We start from the raw sequence: 15,562 nt of genomic DNA on the forward strand, positions 1-15,562 counted from the left end.
GGCATAGGATATTTCATAAGGCGAGATAAGCATGAAATTTTAGCAATCGAATTTAAATTAAATGGGGCGAAAAGAATATTTAAGAAAGCTGAAAAGGGCATTAATGTATGAATCCTTTCCAGGCAGAAGAAAACACATAAAGACTGAACACTTCCTCAAGGCAGAGCAATGACTGGATTCTACCTTTCTCACTTGAAAGTATTCAGCTGGAAACAATCATGAATGGACTGAAAAACAACACATGATACATATGAAACAGAGAGAAAAACACATTGCCAAAACTCATACTGCAAGGATCTTATAAATCAGAGCTGCACCATTTAATTATTTCTCTATCAAAATTGTACAGTGATTATGCTGGGTTTTTCTTCCCACACTTTTTCTCAGAACTCAGAACCCTTCTCAAAATTTTCTATACAAATAAATAGACTCCCTCCGTCCAAAAATGAATCGACTCAGAATATGGGATGATTTAATCCTTACTAACTGAAGATGAAAAGCCATCCATCGCTAAAGGAGCAGTGTTACATTTTGCTCAGATCTGAAAAAGTGACATCTGTAGGTGAACCCCTTGAAATTGTAACTAAAGTCAGAAATAGACCATTGTTTCCTATTTTCGGCTGTGGTAGGTACTCTTCATTTAATTGGGCGTTTGACCTTTCACCTTCTCTTTTTCCGTTTAAAACCAATTTTTATAATTGGCGATAGATCCATCAGTATTAACAAGTGCCTTGAAATGCCCAAAAGGACCTTGTCTCTGAATAAGTTTAAACATACCCTTCGAGCTAATTGAATCTGCAGCACAGACATTGTGATACTCTTCATCTACTCCTTACTGTATTTGTTACTGCGTTATAGAGGCGTTTCGCTTATATCTCTTAGGTGTAAACAGCTAAATATTGTAGCATGTCTGGAGGCAACACTTTGATCCAAATTAATATTATTGACCTTTGGAACTCTCTGTTGGTCAGCTCGTTTACACAGGTAATCCTGAATCGCCCGGATGTATTTAACATACTTGTTCTGTGCAGGACCGAAGGTCATATACTTAGCCACGAATTGTCGAGTGCTCTAAACGCTTCGCTTCATTTGCAATGTATAATGGATGGATACCCTCTCATGAGCCCCATCACAAAATTTCAGACTCAAATGCATGCTTTCAACCGCAACCTATTCCTTCCTTTCTTCCATGCACTGATCAATCTGTCCAGACATTCAATCACTATATCACTTTGTGCCTTGTACCCCTCAATAGCCACAGTTTTGTGTTCAACTGTATCAAGGGGCATAGAAGGATCTAAATCATTGGTTTGAACTGACTCCCCATTTAGGTGCACGATTGGAAATTCCAAAAAGTTTTTATTCCCAAGTGTGGGAGTCAATTTTCTGTCCATATCCCCCTCATCGAAGGATGCATCTTGGGGATCTTCCAATGGTTCTACCTTGACTCTTTTCAGCCGATTATCATCAATACATTTAATAGAACCTGATCGATCCCATCTCCAGTATATCTGTGGCGAAGGAGGTGAAGAAGGTGGTTCTGGAACTTTGATTCCATGTTTCTCGCACCAACTGGCAATCAGGCCTTTGACACAATAGTTGGGAGTTACACCTAAATATGATAACTTTTGCTGAGTTTTCGGGCACATATCATGACCTTCACTGAACCACTTCTCTATGCAGACTCGTTCATACGTTTGTCCAGAGGAAATAATCACAGGGTCAGACATTAATTTCAAGGAAATTGGACATCTGAATTCTTCAGGAAGTCTTGGCAGCATGCCTATTGAATTTCCAGAAGTTTTCTTGGTTTCTAAGTCCAATGAATGAGGTTTGGATTCATGCTGATCACTCTTTCTTCCATTCATGTTAGCTTCCTCTACAAAATTTCTCACTGATGGAGAACATGTATCTAAGCTCAGAGGATCAAGATTATCCCAAGATGCATTTCTAAATAGCTTGCTATATTTTCTGAGCAGATGCAAGAGATAAAAAATGATAGACTCCTTCCTTTTGTCTTCCTCACAACGGGATTTATCAAGCTGCTTCTTTAGACCTCTTTTTTCAATCGACACAGCTCTTGAAGATACTATGCCCAACCTCATAGCTGCATGATGAAAAGTTTCTAGTTCTGATATGTCATTTAAACCACTGGGATCCTTGTTTTGCCTCAGCAATGTAATAACTCTATCACCAATTTCTTTTTCTGATGGCTCAAGTTCAAATGTTGTTTTCTCGAGCTCCTTGAAAATTTCAGCAATCTGCCAGGCTAAGGAATCTGGCACAAGAACTTCAAGACGTTGTAAACTTTGAAACAAGTCGTCCTTGACCCTTTCAAATTTTATCAATAGTGCATCCCCTGTAATTGCCAAGTACAGTTTGCTGCAGTCTGCACAGTGTCGAAGAAGCGATTTGGCCTTTTCAAGTGCTAAATGAAAGGCACATAACGCCTGAATACCTGACTTACGCCTTGGACATGCTGCTTCCATTGCAGGAAATATTTTCGTCATTTTTCTTAGCTTTAAGAGCCGTCAATATTGCAATTTCTGCTAATACGGCTGAAGAATCCAAGATAGTGCAAGATAAATCGAAGTCTGAGATAATGGTATATCGGTGTTTGGCAGAATGACCTTGCTTCAATAAGGGAACCAAAGTTCTTTGCTCCAAAGGCATAGCGTAAAAGAACTTTATCTCTTGTTTGAAGGCATGAGAATATAACCTCTCCTGGACTTCATTCTCTTCCCTAGTTAACGGCTTAGCCAGTTTGTCCAGCACCCTTTCAGCTGTTAATGATGGTCCCTGATCTTGAAGAAAGATCCGTTCAATCCACTCCTTTTGTGGGTGATCAAAAATAGATTTTGAGGCTCTGGTAATTTCATGCCCCAAGAAATTATAAAGCATCAAGCAAGGGGTCAGAGTAGCTATTGTGTATGCCGGTATTTTTGTTTTTTTTTCAACAGGATTTAGCCCCTTCCCTCCTTCCACCTTGCCAGCAGTTCAATTGCGACGAAATACCCACTGGAAAATCCGTGCAAGTTATGTGCCATTTGGAGAAATTCAAGCAAATTTTGGGACTTTGTGGGTGTGCACCGCGCGGCAAACCCAGTGCGTCGCGCCCTGGGTGTGCGCCGCACCCGTTATAATTTACACTGGGTTAAAATTCCCAGTGTGCCGCGCGCCCTATATGCGTCGCACCACCTGTTATATGCACTGCACTGCCTCCAAGTCACTCAGAGAACTATTCACTTCACTTAAATTGGTTTCTAATTTCCTCAATTCATCCTCACGCTTTTTAACTTTGGTCCCAAGTTGCTTCAAATCATTCTCCCATTTCGTCATCTCACTCATAAAAGTCTCAATGTACAATCTAACTTCATTCACCATAGTTTGATTACTTATTTGTGATTGACTTGCTGTGCTCTCATCGTAAGCATGACAGATTGCTCCATCATCGAAAGTTTGATCCGAAACACTAACAATCTCCAGTCGTGGATTTGGAAGAATATCAACCTTAATATGCACAAAGAGCTCGATATGCCAGGAATGGAAAGCTTTAAATTGCAAAATCTAATGTCTTCTGGAAGCATAATTTTGGGCACCGTACCTTTCCCTGACTGAATTTGTATTGAGCAGAACTCAGAGTATACAAATCAACTGTCAACGTATGCTCGAAACCATCCATTTTAGGAGTCACTTTCAAATGTACCATCATACTTTGACCTCCTTTCAGACTAGAAGCCTCCTCAGATAAAACCAATGAAGAATCACCACGATCATATATGTTCCCCTCTTCATCGATGCTATGATTAGATAGTGCAATTTCAAATCCAATTTCTTTTTCTCCATGATGACCAACACCAACGTTCTCCGACATCATTTCAGGAACGAAATCACATATGAGGGAAACTGCAGATGTATCAATAGAGATATGAAGAGGATTCTTAAACTCAAGCTCCACATTTATAGCCTCTCTAAAAATAAAAATATTGCTATCTTTTCCTTTCAAAGATTTGGAAGAAGACCTTGCTGCAGAATCTAACCAGTTACTTGATGTCGGGGATGTCGATGGAACTAATCCTTCCTCCAAATATTGCCATGTCTTTTCTGGTAAAAGAATAGCTCTAGCAGAGGCATATGTGCGGTGATCCTCAAAATGAATTCTCAGTGATGTCATATTAATGGCAGACAACTTCAGTTTGAACATTTCATCTTTTTTACCAACACTCCCAAAAACACGCAAGAAATCTCCCAGAAACATTTCCTGAGTTAAAGCTGATTGATGACTACATGCAAGTAATCTCATTAAATGTTGAATGGCCAGTTCTGACTTCCCGATAACAGCATACCATCTTCCAAGATTAAAGTTGACATGGTCTCTGATATAATTCCATCCATCGCCTTCAAATATAGGAAGAACACACATATATGCTCTAATGGCATGTTTCCGCTGTCCACATATAGTGTAGCGATTTCCTGCAAGGACAAGATGGAATCCAAATTTCCTGAGCATGCGTGGATTTGCACGCGGATAATAATAGGCTGCCTGCTCCAGCAATATACCTGCACGTAAGCTTGGTTCCTCACTAGAGATACGGAAGTAAACATTGGCAACCTCCTTGAATTGCCCCCTAGCTTTGTGCAATTCCGACCACCAAAGTGCACATCTTGTGGCATATCTCTGACCTGAGGCACCTATTTTCTGATAAGTTGTAAAAGTCGTTTCCATAGAATACTCTGCTTCCTTTCTTGATTGATCCAACATAAATAGTGAAAGTCCAATCATTTCCTGAACACCAACATAACACTTCCGAGCCTTGTCAATCTTGTAGTCACTGGATAACAATCGATAATTTGAAAGAGCAAGTTCATAATCACGCAACATAAAGGCATAGTCTCCCAAAATTATGATCTGAGACTCTATCAAACTAAACGTGTAGATGGACCCATCCAAAACATCAACAGTATCATCCTTCCCCTTATGCCACCAAAGGTTTTTAAACTGATTTTTCAACCCCTTCCTTGTTGTTGAAACCTGTTGATTCAAGGAGCATATTTTCTGCTCCATGTATGGGATAATATTCTTTACAGAAAATTCTTGCATGAATTCATTAATCTATTCCAAGTCATTTCTGTTGAAACAGCGGCCTAGAACATGGTCAAATGATGAATTATCAAAGATGATGAAACAAAAGGAGTCCAAATATCTTCTGGTAAGATCTCTTCATTTGATTGTGAAGAATTAATACATAGCAACCTACAATCATGTGGTCCAAAAGTTCCCTTCATTTCCAATAGTATTTCATTTGCTTTGTCTGCAGGTCCATCTTCAATAAAGGAAAACTGGTACTGTATTGAGTAAATGAATTTTCTCGTACTTAATGTAGTCTAGGGCCTTTCATTCATACACTTGTTGATATGAGATATAACTAGATTAGCTTTGAAAAATCCCGCTCCAACCCCTGTAGAACTTGCTTTGTCTCTTTGTGATGATGATGTTCTGTCTATTTGTGCTTTTGCAGGGATAGGGGTTGCTGAACCTAGCAAGATGGGTAGGGCTGCCTGAAGAGCTGTAAAACCTTATCAAGCTTGTATTGAATGAACTTAATAATTTCTTCTTTAAAACAGAGTTTTGAAGAAGAATTGTCCTTCAGCATTATTAATAATGTGGATCTTGAAGTGAAACCTTATTGAAGCTCTCTTTGGCCTACAGGCGTTAGTGAACACTTCTAGAGACAAAACCCTGGACTCAAGGATTAAAATGACCCTTTTTGACCAAACTGGTATTTGATGGCTACAAATGACGAGAAATGAACCTTGGTGAATTTGACTCTGACAGAAGACTGACAAGACTGAGTCTAACACAACTATCACTCCAATGTGTAATAAATGTACATCTATGTTAATAAGAAATGAAATTCATTGTTTTATCATTCAGATCTCTTCACATTCCATGTGCATCTAACAGGTTGCATGTGAGGAGGAAAATGAAGGAAAATAATGGAAATTGAAGAAAATAGAGGCCCCATTCTTAAAATGCTTATCAGGATCAGTTGGTAACATTTTTTCAATTTAGTTTTGGAGATCTCTCATTATTATCTATCTCTATCATATTGTTGGAGGGTGTGGCATACTTGGATTTTGGAGAAAGAAGGAAAAAGAAGAGCAGGAAAGTGCAAGAGGACACTAGGATCATCAACTACAACATGATCTTCTTGTAGGTACCAAGTTGCATGTGTGTTTTCCTTAATAATTTTGGCATGCATGTGGATTATCGGTCATGATTTCTCATTGGCATGGAGGATTTCTTAGATTGATAGTGGATTGCCTAGTCTTTCCATTTCCTGGATAACCATGGATATTGTGGGTTTATTTCCTTGTTTTTATTTTTTGGTTTTCATGTTTCCTTAGCCTAGGTTGGGTTACTAGTTCCTGGAGCCTTGGTTGGACAAATGCTTTGGAGCCCTATAACAACTTCGATTGAGTTACTAGTCTCGTAGCCTTGGTTGGACAAACGATTTGCATCCCGACGATAGCTATGGGTTGAGTTACTAGTCCTAGAGGCTTGGTTGGAATAAACACTCTGGAGCCCTCGATGGGTGGGATAGAGATTGATCTGATGATGGTTTTGATGATGTCTGACCGTGAGGTGGAATCACTATTTGATGGGTTGAGGTGGATGGCCTATGGAAGCCCTGAATGTTTTTGGATTGATTTGTTTTATGAGATCCCACATTCGTGCTTGCAATATGGCATGGGGTGAATGGCTGAAGAGAGATTTTGCTCAACCATTCTACAGTTGTGTGGAACGTGGAAGCTGCATCATGGGTTTGGATTTTTCATCACCAATATGAGGTTATTTATCCTTGTATTTCTATGAGTATTACACTGGGTTATATGTGGATCATATGGATTTGATTTCATTGGTATTTATGTTGCTATTATGCTAGTTATATATATATCATCTTTTATAGTAGCTATGTATGGCTCTCATCACATTTTTACTAGTAACTAAATGAATAATGTATCTATGACCTAATGGATGAAATGGCAGTTGATGTGTTGAGGCATCAATGCTTCTTAGTGATTCTCAGCTAAGTATGAGACCACTATGCTTAGATATGTTATTTACACCTGTAGATTACATATTATAGATTTGAGGCTTCTGCAATCTTCATTTTGTGTAGTGATGTGTTTTGGAGTCATCAAATTCATGATTTTATTGTATCGATGTTTCGAACCAACCTCTGTGGTTCATCATCAGGATCAGATGTGTGAAAAAGTCAGAAAATAATGGGGCAATAAATAGAGGATAGGGTTGCGATGATAATGTATGGAGCCGATAGGTTTGCTAATGTTCATAAATAAATTTAGTTTACTTGATTAAATATTTAAGTTTTTTATTTTTGTTTCTATTAAATGTTTATATTTTTATTGATAATTATTAGTTTATTTGATATTTGTATGTTTATATTTTCATGATGTTTATTATTTTATTAATTAATACTCGATAGGGAAACTAAGGTTTATATAAAATTAAAATTATTTGAATATAATTTTAATAAAATCTTAATAAAAAAATTTAGGGTTCTTGATTAATGTTATTAATTCAAATATTATAATGTTATTTATTCAAATATTGTGATGTTATTAACCAAAATTTTTTGTATTAATTATTTAGTTGACATTAATTAATACTTAATGTTATTTATTCAAACATGATTATTTACATATTCGTTATATGTTTGACAAAATGCTTGTCATGGCTAGTAGGGGTCCAGTAAAGGTCTCATTCAAGTGATTTCATTTATACTATCATTTCCTCGTTATTTTACTATTCTGAGGATATGACTCAATTCTGGGTAGTAACCTGGGTTCTGGGTCTGAAAAAGTGGCTAAAATCCCAGGGATGTTGGCACAACACTATGAGAAAGAGTTTGTGGACGCTGGCTTGCAGGCTTGTGAGAGCATCCACAAGTCCAGGGATGATAGCATCCCCATAGCATGAGAGTGTTCAGAGGTCAAGTGGTCCAAAATCTCATTAGGACCCAGGGGCTAGTTGGAAAAAAGGATGGATTGGTTCCCGAGGGTACTAATGTTGATGTAAAATGTATGTATGGTTTGTTTCTGTTGGTTCCACTTCCTTAACATGACTTAGGAGGTTGAATCATATCATAGTGGCCTCTCGTCGCATGTTTACCTCGGCTGGATGATTGCTTTGGTAGATGTGGGAGGAGGGTGTTACAGAGTGGTAACAGAGCATGGTTTAGCCCTCCGATGGGATGGGTTGTGTGTTAGTCATGCATGCATGTTAGTTGCATGTGTGTCTCTTACACATGCATTCCATGTACTTGTTGCATTTGCATAATGTTGATCATGGTTGTAGTGATGTCGCCATGTGGAAGTTGATGCTGTTATTATGGTATGCATCGTCGTGAGTGTATGACTAGTTACATGTTGTTATATGTCACTTACATGTATCATTCCTCTAGGTTTGATTACAAGTATTATTCGTTTATGCTTGATTACATGTGTTTATGCATGTGTATGGTTAGTTACACATTGCTTATGCATGTTAATGTTTTCATGTGGTCAAGTGTGCAATGATGTAATGGTTGTTTTCATGCATGAGGTCATGGTGTGTGTTGTTGGTAAGGTCATGCATTGATGACTTGACCTTAGCTAGAATGATGGTTGCACGGTTATACTCTTATGTGTTATGTTTCTATATGATGTCATGATTATGTTATACATGTATCATGTTGATTTGTTGATCTTGTAGATAAGGTATCCTCCCCGAGCTATACTAAGCTACATTGATTTATTGTGATTGTGTTTAGCTGACATGATATACCTCACAAGATGAAATATCAAATGGCTAGCAATATGGCAGACTACAAGGACTCTCTCTATGAATCAAATGAGAAGTATGGTGTTGGGTACTCTTCTGATTTGGTAGATACACTGAGAAGTTTAAAGGAAGAAATAAGGAGTTGTAAGGCAGATAATGACAGAATCATGCAGGCACAAGAGAAACAAGCAAAGGTAAATGTTGTGATACTTCAAAGTTTGTCAGATTTGTAATGACAGGGACCACATTGGATCAGTGATGAGAAAGAGGATAGAACTAATGGGGCATATGGTAGTAGGTCACATGGTGGTCAAAGGTTAGATAGAGATGACACGGTCAGACATGGCAGATTGTTTGACACTCTTGATAAGAGGAGGAATAGACATAGGTATTATTCTAGTTCTGATTCAGATAGGCACTAAGATCATCATCATTATCATCATTATAGGAGGAGTGATAGGGGATACTTTCCAATGATTTTAAGAAATAAAAGTCACCTACTTTTGATGGAGAGATAAAGAAACCAGAAGATGCGGAGGCATGACTTCTTAGCATGAGGAAGCTCTTCAGGTTGCATGACTATTCAAAGAACATGAAAGCTAGAGTAGCTACATTCAATCTCAAAGGTAAAGCAAACATTTAGTGGGGAGATGTGAAGAATTTGAGATGTATTCATGAAGTGAACTTTACTTGCAGTCAGTTTGAGTATTTATTCAAGAAGAAGTATATGTCGGAGAGATACTTTGATGAAAGGGAAAAATAATTCTATGAGCTAAAGATGGGATCCATGACAGATGAGGAGTGCACTAATAGGTTCTTGGAGTTACTGAGGTATGTTTCTTATCTCACAAAGGAGAAGGCCAAGATTCAGAGGTTCATTAGTGGATTACCGATTGCATTCAAAGATAAGATTGAGTTCGATGAGCCTAGATCATTGGAGGAGGCCATCTAAAATCTAAGGCATTGTTATGAACAATCAAAGCACAGATGTGAGACTAAGCCAAATTGGAAAGGTAATGAAGGGAACAAAGGAAAATGGGACAAGAAACAATAAATATGTCATAGTATAGATAATAAAGAGAATATTGCACCATCTAAGAAGTTCAATGCATCAGATAGAGGTCAGGGACATCAATTTGAGGAGCAGGATAAGGAGCCTATGCATTGTTGGACTTGTGGAGGGGATCACCGTAGGATAGATTGTCCACAATATCAGGGTGGTAGGCCTCAGATATATAGTGCGCAGAAGGCACAATCTGTTGGGGATGTTGGTCAAATAATTCCTCGTATCTATGCAGCATTAGATAACAAATAAGCAAACAACTAGGAATCTATCATTGAGATGGTTGGTAATCTTTGTGATCAATTTCTTTCTATTTTGGTTGACCCTAGATCTAATTATAGCTATGTTAGTCCTGAATTGTTGGATAAGTGTGGTTTGAGTAAGGAATTGTATACAAAATCTTGGTTAGTGAAGCTAGTTATAAGTAAAAAGAAGCGAGTTCATCATTGGGTAAGAGCTTGTGCATTTGATTTGAATGGTATCCCTACCGAAACACATTTGAATGTATTACCATTGGGATCATACAACATGTTGTTGGGCATGGATTGGTTGTACCTTCATAGAACCAAGGTGGATTGCTATGACAAGGCCATTGAGTGCTTGGATGACAATGGAGAACCAAGAGTCTTATAGGGAAAGAAGAAATCTACATCAGTTAGGATCATAACAACTATGCAAGTAAAGCGCAGTCATAGGAAAGGGTGTGTGTTAACTGCAGTGCACATTTCTAATGACAAGGGTAAGGAATTTGAGGATGCAGATGTGTTGAGGAAATACCCAGTTCTATAGAAATTCAAGGATGTATTTCCTGAGGACATTTCATAGTTTCCACCTTATAGGGAGGTAGACATTTCTATGAAATTGGTGTTAGGGGCAGCTCTGACATCAAAAGTACCTTACAAGATGAGCACAATTGAATTGGTAGAGTTGAAGCTACAGTTGAAGAAAATGTTGGATAAGGGATACATTAGGCCAAGTGTATCACCATGGGGCACAATAGTGTTGTTTGTGAAGAAGAAAGATGGTACTCTCATATTGTGCATTGACTTTAGGCAGTTGAACAAAGCGACCATCAAGAACAAGTATTCGTTGCTGGGGATTGATGACCTATTTGAATAGTTGAAAAGAGAAGAAATGTTCTCGAAGATCGAGTTGAGATCCGGATATCATCATGTACGCATCAAAGATGAGGACATTTACTAACAACTTTTTGGACCAGGTATGGGCATTATGAGTTTGAGTTTGTTGTAATTCCATTCAGTTTGAATAATGCTATAGATACATTTATGTGCTTGATGAATAGTTTGTTGCGTCTATATTTGGATAAGCTTGATTGATGATATATTGGTATATTCCAAAAATCAGGAAGAGCATGCCAAGCATTTAGCAAAAGTGTTAAGGTTGTTGAGAGAGAATGAGTTGTATGCTAAGATTAGCAAGTGTAGTGTATTTTTTACTGAGGTACATTAGTTCGGGCATGTTGTCTCTGAGGGAATTATAGTAGATCCAGAAAAGATAGGGATCATTATGGAGTGGGTAGCTCCTAAGAATGAAGATGAGGTGAGATATTTCATGGGGTTGACAGGCTAGTATAGGAGGTTCATCGGGAATTTTTTATAGATTGCTTATCCTATCACATCATTGCAGAGGAAAGGTAAGAAGTTTGAATGGATAGAGGACTGTGAGGCTAGCTTTGGGGACAGGTGGTATGTTATGAGTAGTGAAAAATAAATGAGCACAAGTAGAACCACCCCAGACATGATCTTAAGTTGGCAGTGATTGTACAAGCGTTGAAGATGTGGAGGCACTACCTTATGGGTAGGAGGTTTACATTGATGAGTGATCACAGTGGTTTGCGGTATCTATTTGAGCAACTGAATCTAAATGGTAGGTAGGATGAGTGGTTGACTATGATCAATGAGTTTGATTTTGATCAGGAGCTCAACATTTGTGAAAAACTCAAAGTTTCAAAATTTTGATAAGTTTACCTTTTGATTGAAGAGCTCGTAATTCTGAATCCAATGGTGTGAACAACACTCAAATCCGAGCTCGAATGTAAAAGTTAGATTAAGTCAAAGTTCAGTGTTGACTTGATGATATGGTAGGATTGGATGACATGATAAAGCTCCTAGCCAATCGAGAGGCACCAAGTGTTACTCTGCCATTGGCCCTCACAAATTGCACATTGCAGTAGCAAGTGAATCGCATTACAGAATCAACCACTGGCGTAGGGTAGGTTGCGATGGGATGCGATCACAATCACATATCACATCATGTTAAGAATCAGCCCTCGGCACAGTCATATATGTGTCACCGTCGATAACAACCAATTGCAATAAGTCTTGGCTGCGAGATCTTATATGTCACATTTTTTAATCCCTGTCGATTCTGCCCAAACCACAATACATGTGTTTAGGAATGGTTGCGATGAATTCTGATTGCGATAAAATACCAGATGTGATACTTTTATGTGTTGCAAATTAAAGTTTGAGTGAGTCTGTCATATCACACTGATTAGGTCACTGCAGCCGATTGTCAATTTCGATGAGCACCCCGGACGCGATAATCTTATATTCCATAGTTTAGTAACCTGGCGGGTCCATGTTATCACAAGAAAGGATATCGGCTCTGACCCTAGCCCCGGAAGTTTATGGAGTGCAATGTGATGTGATTGCATATTGTAATTGCATCAGTGACAAGAATCAGCCCTGGCCCCGACTGTTTATCGAGTTGCGATGCGATGCGATCGCATATCGTAATCGCATTGGCCATAGGTTATCGACCCCGGTCCAGACACAGTTAAGTCTCGAATGTGATAACATCGATTACGATGAATGGGAGGTTCCAGACATGATACTGTATTGTGTTACAATTTATAATCTAGTGGGTCCCCTTATCGCTAGTTCATATGTTTCATGCGTTAAAGTATTGTGTAATGTGTATTAACCCTAATACGTCGATTGTGATATACGACAGACTACAGAACCATCGCCATAACCGCCAGACCTAACCAAAAGTGTGACCATTTGGCCCTTAACCATGAGATTGGTGGGATTGATGGTGAAATCACTGATTTCAGCAGAACTGCTAGTTTAGACTGCGGATAATGAATTTAACTGGCAGTAAGCCAGATTTGGAGGAGGAAATTATGGGGAGACTGGAAAAAGTCATAACTAAGGAAATTTTCGACAAAATTGGATGCAAAAAGAGGCTATATAGCCATATTTGGGCATTCTGAACCATTTGGAATAGGTTTCAGGATCAAAGGAGCACTTTTGATAGTATTTTTGCAAAGTGAAGCCTATGGATACCCTGGTCAACCAGAGTATTGATTCAGTTTATGGAGGAGTTCCAAGACGAAGATGACCATGTAGGGGTATTCCAGCATCCACATGTTTTATGCAACAACCATTATAATAGTGTTGTGGTTGTTTTTCTTCTTTTATCTATATGTGTATGGCGAAGGAGACTTGTTTAAGTACTTCAAGTGGATTGTTTTACTTTTTATGCTCTTGGAAGTTGGAGTGTGGGGTCTTGATTTTTGAGCCCTTAGCTTGAGAAGTGTTTCATGATTAATTGTAGGTTGTCATATGTTTATAGTGATAATTGTTTGCAGAAGAATGTTTCCTTGAAGGGGAAACTAGCCACTCTTTTTGTCAACACATTTATGTACTCTTTATCTGAAGAATTTTGAGCATAATGAGAAGGGGTCAAGCCTTTACAGTTGATCCAAGGAGAATCTGTAGCCCAGGAGGGGTGAACTCCTTTACCAATGGTTGTTGTACTATTGTTTGATGCATGCTTCCATTTAGTGTTTTGGTTTCATGTTTAAGTTTTTCCTCATGAAACTATCTTAAACAAAGACACATAAAATTCATGCTTTTACTTGCCATTTTGGAGTACAATCTCAAGCACATTTTTATATTCTGATTAGGGGAATTAGCATAACATTACTAATATGCCCCAATTCATATGAAGTGGTATTAGATCTTAGTGTTGGACACCTAATCCTCAATGGGTTAGTGTGGAAGCCGAATGGACAAAAGGAGTCCAAGAGACCTTGGGATGTGGAACCCAACGGTCAAACAATGTACTATAAATGTATACCAGTTGTTAATAAAAAATTACATTGTCATGTTTTATCATTCATATTTCTCTTGCTGCCCATGTGTGTTTAACATGGTATCTAAGCAGGCGTATTCCTACCCTGCATAATTATTTTGAGCCATTTGTTTTATGGCCCTTATGTGCAAATCATTTCATGAATATTTTCTCAGCTAAATTTTAGCTGCAACCTGTCAGTTCTCTAGCTCCATTTTTGGCCTCTCTCTACCATTCTGAATCTGCTCAGTCATAATAATCTGCACTATGTGTGATAATGGGTAACGTTTGGTATTCACATCGAATACCTCCTCCTACAGTGCTATCAGCGTTCAGAGCAGGTGCGTTCATAATCTACTGAATCTTTTGTGAGCCACTGTTTTTGTGACCTTTCTCGGCCTGTCAGTTCTGCTACTATCCATCAAACCTGCCCACTGCTCTTTGCGCATGAATCAGAAGAATTATTAGTGTGTCATCGTATCACCCATCAAGCCAGCAAACATTCCTCTCTCTCTCAGTGAAATTACAGCAAATGCTCTTCCGGTCAGAGCGCAGGTCTTAAATTAGTTTTATATAGTGTAACTCCTCTGACATTTCTATTGCCCCAGAGACTGCGTACAATGTTTCTTTCTACAAAACTTGAACATTTTATTTCTGGTTCATAACTGCTCTTGATCTTTTAACGCTCCCTTCTCTACGGCTCCCTTGAGAATATGGTGTTTATTTCCGCCTTCATCTGCAACAACCTGGTGGAGTCCTCTGTCGAGATGAGGCCGGATGTATTTGGTGGAACGTTGAGCAGCAGCAGGCAGTTTCTTCCCACCGAGTTGTAGTAGATTTCCAGCAGCTTGCTCAGCGGTTTGGGCTTCTCGGATTTGTGCCAAAACCACTCCTCTCTGATTGATACGTCACATTCTGCAGGAATCCAATCGATTCCGTATGGGTTTCCTGCGTTTAGATACCTGCGGCAGACAAATCAATTTGTCTGGTTAAAACCCTCCTATCCTTTAGTACTTTCTCCCTTCTAACTGTAAAGGCATAGAACTAAGCTAGGAATCTTGCAGACCTCAGGGATTTAGTTGCCTCGACATTCACGTGTTTAGAGACCACATTTTGCAGATGGCGATGCAATACTGTCTGGATGGTAGTGGAATACAAAGACAACCATTATTTTAATGAAAGATATGAATCGAGCGAAGGGAAGCTTTGGATTTTGTTTCCTTGTGGAGAACCGAGGGAAGATCATTGCTTGTCGCATGGGTTCTAACCTCATGTTCTTGAAATGCGTAGATGGTTTGGGGAACTCGTTCTCTGGGTTGGTGCTTGAGAGATAAAGTGAGTCCTCCTTCCTTGTGCCGAGTAGTTGGTTTGACCAAAAGAAACGAAGCCAAGTGAAGTCACCAAAAAGACATTGAAATTGATTGATTCCAATTCCAAGATTTGGTGTGTGCTCCTATTGTTGTAAAAGGAAATGGAACTGCAAATGAAATGTGTGCATTGTTCAAATGGGATGCAAGGGAGGTAGGTGAAATTTATGCATTGTTTTCTTA

At 38.7% G+C, this 15,562-nt stretch overlaps 2 pseudogenes; both read right to left on the bottom strand.

Moving 5' to 3' along the window:
* Positions 1-1,145: 1,145 nt before the first annotated feature.
* LOC149150937 (U-box domain-containing protein 6 pseudogene) lies at positions 1,146-2,510 on the bottom strand (annotated as a pseudogene).
* A 691-nt stretch (positions 2,511-3,201) lies between these two features.
* Positions 3,202-15,285, bottom strand: LOC149150938 (uncharacterized; annotated as a pseudogene).
* Positions 15,286-15,562: the final 277 nt, after the last annotated feature.

The sequence above is a fragment of the Pinus tabuliformis genome, chromosome 9 (assembly GCF_031772625.1).
Source record: "Pinus tabuliformis cultivar Carrire ecotype Pingquan chromosome 9, CPIR1, whole genome shotgun sequence".
NCBI classification, from domain to species: domain Eukaryota; kingdom Viridiplantae; phylum Streptophyta; class Pinopsida; order Pinales; family Pinaceae; genus Pinus; species Pinus tabuliformis.